The 5,523-nt window shown below is 38.2% G+C and overlaps 1 pseudogene; it reads right to left on the minus strand.

Annotated features, from left to right (window-relative positions):
- Positions 1–4,382: 4,382 nt before the first annotated feature.
- On the minus strand, positions 4,383–5,523 carry LOC149140809 (V-type proton ATPase subunit D pseudogene; annotated as a pseudogene).

Genomic DNA, 5,523 nt, shown 5'->3' on the forward strand with positions numbered 1-5,523 from the left:
ATACAACAGTGAAGGGTTAGCGCTTTCTTGTCAACCTGTAGCCAACTGGTTAGCACAGTCCCTGAGCTGGAGTGTGAAACTATTGAATTTATAACTAGGAGGAAAAGTAAAAGTTATGGAAAAGTTTTTCTAGGTTTGCAGAAAGAGAAATGCACTTGGTTCCTTTTTAATGGAAAGATTTTTTTTTTTTTTTTGCTAAATACAATTGTTATTGAACCTTGAATGAACAAACCACATAAAAAGAGAAAATATCCTTTTGATCATTGAATTGCATGCATAAATACAATCTTTATTTTTTTCTAAGACAACAAGAAAATAAGGAAGAATAATGCTTTCACAAATAAGAGATTTATCACATTGATATCTTATTGTCTCATCAAAGATATATATATATATATATATATATATATATATATATAATCTAACATTATGTAACAAGAAAACCATAACTATGAATCGAAGATAAACAGGATTATTCATAGGAGCATTTAATGGTCATTTATGCATCAAAGAATGTTTTTACAACATAGTTTATATTGACAGTTCTCTAGAAAGAAAGGAAAGACAACAACCACTGTAAGGTCTAGCTACAAGAATCATTGATTCCTCCAAAGAAAAAGCATACAAATACTTGCATTGCATTGTGAATGTATATATATAACCCTAAGAACTGTTCAAAGGAGAAGAACTTGAAAATGCAACTATGTTTGTCACAATCAAAGCCCTTTCCCTCTAAAAAAATTCACACAACATAATTTTTTTCAACATTGAAACCCTAAAGTATTCTTTCGAGAAGGCTTCAACTCCTTCCAAATAATAATAAAAAAAAATCTTCCATCTGCAATCCAAAAATTACTTGCTCCATGGAGGTAGAGCCAATTAGGTAAGAGACCTAGAAGACACTATGTATATGCAAATAACTTGATAATGAGGAACTGGAACCTGATAGTGGATGTAGTCAAAAAATTACATTTGATTTTCAATAGACTCCCTTCTCTCCTAACCTCACTTTGACTAGATTTGTTGGCCAGGAGAGACAAACAAAAACTACAACATCGTCACGACTCAAATACACCTAAACGTAAAAAAAATGGATAATACATACTTGAATTATTTGCATTAAAAAATATGGGGTTGATTCGGGGCCTACCTATCTTGGTGAAGAACATGAGGACCTGGTCCCTTGTAGGCATGAAACTCCAGATTCACCATATGACCTTCCATCTGATCGAGTCTCCTTGTGATGCATTGTTGTCTTCTACAGACTGAGTCAAATCTTTCTAACATAACCCACTGGTTATGCTATAGAATTCATGAAGACTGTAACTTTTTTCCTATCATCATGTCCCTATTGTTGCATCTCTACCAAGCTTGCTATGACACCATGAATTTGTCTAGCAATGGACTCCAGTGAGGGAGGTTCATGCATGGGGCCAGGAGCTAGGACATTTTCATGGGCCAAATCTCCATCCAAGATCACCTTCGGACCCCCCTTCCTCACCCACGTCATCCCTCCTATCTCGTCCTATCCCTTCACCATGGGGAGCCCCTCCATGTTTGGAAAGCCCCCATTGCTGGAGCATGACTCCAACAGCTACTCTTCCACGCAATTCAGACCACCTTTTCCCCAGGAAATCACAACCTTCAAGAACCAAAATCCCACCGAGAGAAAGTCGAGGATTCCTTTAACTAACCAAATGAGGCCATAATCAACCCAGAGAAGGCAGTACCCGAGTCCAACAATTCTCCTAGAGTCCAAGGGCTAACACCACTTGTGCACCGGATTCACCCATCCACCTGGCACACCTCATAATGCATCCTCTGACTTACTCTAAGCAATTCTCTCTAGAATTAAACAAAAGCTACATAATTTAGTAACCCCCCACAATTCCCGACACTTCCACCAGAAACCGCCCACAAAGACATAAAATAATGTTGGAAAATTGAGGCGACAAAACTCTCCCCACTAGAAACGGAACACTAGAAGAAGGAAGTAAGAACACTGCCACTTACCCCAACCACAAAAGCTCTTGAGCTTGATTAGAATGCAACGACCACAGAGCCGTGCTACATCCACTCGCTCCAAGCTACACCCGACCACCCTTCTGCACTAGGGTCCCAAACCCAAGCTATCTGATGCAAGAGCATCTAACCTAGGGTCAAATGTTTACTAAGGGAGTTAGTTTCTTAAGTTAGGATTTAATTATTTATTGTATTTTCCTATAGTTTTAGGAGAGAATGATAATTATTGTAAATAGGAGAAGGTTCGAGAGTATTTTGGAAGAGTTGAGAGATTTGTGGGTTAGTTAGATCTTATCTAGAGATAAGGGATTAGGTGAGAGTTTTTATGGATCATAAGAGATATTGTGGGAGTTAGTTTAGGATCTAGAACCTACTTTGGGTTTAGATCCACTTGTATTATCTAGGTGACCTCATGATGCATGTAAGTGTAGAATTGAGTTAGTGAGAGAAGAATGAGAGGTCAACTAGTAGGGAAGGATTCTCTTGTAAATATTTTATTTATTAATTAATTATTATGAGATTTTATGTGCATTCTTATTGTGTGGTTTTCATAATTATGTTGCATTAATTTTTAATTTATAGGCCCTTATGTTCTGCTATGTCATTTTGGTGTCAGAGCCCAGATATGTGTGCAGATAAGAGCTCTTTTGTGAAAGCATGGAAAATAATTTCGAGTTTGGTAGAGCCCTGTCGTGAATCTATGTGTGGACCTATGCATGGAGACGTGGTCAATTAATTGTGGATCTATGCATTAGCATGGAATGTTGTGTAAAAGTGTGGCTGAGGAAATAAAATACATGTGGAAGTCTACAGGTAGAAGTCTCTTGGTTTGGAGGAACTCTAGATTCAAAGATTCAGACACGCATTCACAAAGAATTCCAATGTCGTTGTAGAGAGAGCAAGAGGATGAGGGATTTGGATAAATGAGAGTCGACAAATTTGATGGAGAATGAGGATCTGTTGGACTGCGGATTGTGGTTTTCTTTAATAGAAGCCAGGGTTCTGGTGGGAGCACAACAAAAAAAAAGCAACATGAGTTATTTTGTGAGAAATTGGGATAAGACTCACGTTGTTGCAAAATTGTGAAGAAATGAAGTTGTACCATCCTTATGCACATACATGAAGGATGGAGATCGAAATGCCAATGTGCCAATGTTGGTTCAACCACATTTTTTTTAGCAGACACAATTCTTGCACGAAGGTCTTGAAGTGGCACCTACATGCTATTCTTCGGCGAATTCTGGCTTGCTATGAATCTTCTGGGCATGCTATATGATTCTGTCGCAGTTTGGTTCTGGCATCGTTGGCTTTAGTCTTTTGGATCTCCGTTAGAAGGAGAAACTGTCCGATCTTTATGAGGGTTGTCTCATCCAGTTTTGGAATCTGTTGTAATCTGTGGCAATCTTGGACTAGTGGGCTATTTAGATGTGATGTATGGGGCTTTTCCCTGGTTCAGATAATGGTGGATATGGACTATATGTATATGTTTTTTCTGGAAATAGTGAGGGGCTTTTTCTATTAGGCCATCCAACAATCTTATGTATTGAAGACTTTTTATATTCTCTTATTATAAACCTATGCTGGTTTTTTTCTTCTGCAAAAAAAAACAAAAACAAAAACAAAAAACAAAAACAAAAAACAAAAACAAAAAACAAAAAACAAAAACCAAAAAACAAAAAAAAACAAAACAAAACAAAGAACAAAACAAAAAAAACAAAACAAAAAACAAAAAAAAAAACAAATGATTCACCATAGGAGATTGAATCGAATAAGCTCAATTACGCACAAATAGAAAAAATTGTAGAATAAATTTGTTAATTTTCAAATTAATTTGTTGACCATTCTTTAAGGAAAGAGCTAGTTGAAAAAGTATGATTGGAAACCAACGAATTTATGGAAGGATCGATGATTGGAAACCAACGATTTTATGGAAGGATCGATGCCTGAAGCCAACCAACGTGGATCCTATATAGACATGCATTAGTAATATTGGAAGACCTAGGATCTGGAGTGAAAATCATTAAAGAAGATAGAATTCACTGCCTGCTCGATTTCCAGAATTATTTCTCTTTTTAATGTGGACATGAAAGTGAGTCGAGTGATTTTTTCAAAGTGAGTTGAGTGGTTTTTTTCGTGATGGCTTCAAAATCATTTAAAATTTCCCTTTTTATCATTATGTGAAATATTTATGAGTTTGAAAGTGAATAGTAAAGGTGAAGATAAAAAGAAAATAGTAAAGGTAAAGGTATTTTTTCCCCTTGGAAAAATTGTAATTTTCATTATGTGAAGGAAAATTACATGTTGTATATGCAAAGTGCATATGTTGTATGCGAGGTAGAGTGCCTGTTGCAAATAGGAGTATCCAATTTAACAAAAATTAGTGCCTTGCATCCATGCAGGGAGGCATTGTTCTACGAAGAAGTTCAACAAAAATAAACAAAATAACTCTACATAGAGAGTGTATGTCTGCTATATATACATCTGATAATTTAAAAGCATGAAATATTTACAAATGGTATCAAATGCAAAAAACTAGGCTCCAGATGAGCCATTTAGTCTGTGATGTCCATAAACGGTTGATGGTAAAACTGGTAATGAGTACCATCCCTCTGTTCCTGAATTAGCCAAGTGCCGAGAGGCCTGATCACAACTTCTTTAGATAGTAGATCGACAGTTGTGTTTCGTTCCCTCTCTAGAAAATAATATCCTCATCCTTTTCATTTCCCATAGACAGCAGATTATGCGTGTCATCCATTGAAATCCCCTTCTGAAGCACACAATTCTCCAAAACCTGCTCTTCCACAAAATCCTTGGCACTCTACATCTGTCTCTCAAGATCCCTCTTCTTATAACTCTGATTTTTTTCAGCCTGAAGAAATCCTCCCTCTCCAACTCGTCAAGCTCCCCCTTGATATAACTGATGGTATTATCCAATCTGGGCTTGACCATGTTCTCGAGCGCATTGACCTTGCGATTCATGGCCTTAATGGCCTCGTCCAGTGTCAGAAACGAGGTCTGCAATGAGGCCAGATTTACCAAAACCTCAATGGATTTTATGTAAGCAGATCGGTAGAGCTGTACTTGTTGCCCGCCATAGGCGAGGCCGGTAAGAACGTTGCTCCTTCCTGTGGATCCTTCCCCACCACTACCCACCTCCAAAAAGTACTCAAATTTGGGGAGTTTGACGCCGACCATGTTGTCTTGCTTGGCCTTGAACCTAATCACGGCAGAGTCCACATTCTCCCTGACGATGTGCTTGATGTTTTCCCCCTCGGTGTACTTAGCCTCCATGAGGGCGAATGCCGAGGCCTTCATGATCTTACCCATAGACTCCTTCATGGCCACAGTGCGCTTCAGAATCTGTCAGAACTGTGTTGTGAGGGTATTGCTCTTCTTCTTCGAGAGGGTGTGGCCACGCGTTGCCCCCACCGGGCATGCCTTCATCATGCCTAACATATTCACCATAGGCACCACATTCAGGTGTTGCCCTTGCCCTGACAT

Source organism: Pinus tabuliformis, chromosome X, assembly GCF_031772625.1.
Source record: "Pinus tabuliformis cultivar Carrire ecotype Pingquan chromosome X, CPIR1, whole genome shotgun sequence".
Taxonomy (NCBI): Eukaryota; Viridiplantae; Streptophyta; class Pinopsida; order Pinales; family Pinaceae; genus Pinus; species Pinus tabuliformis.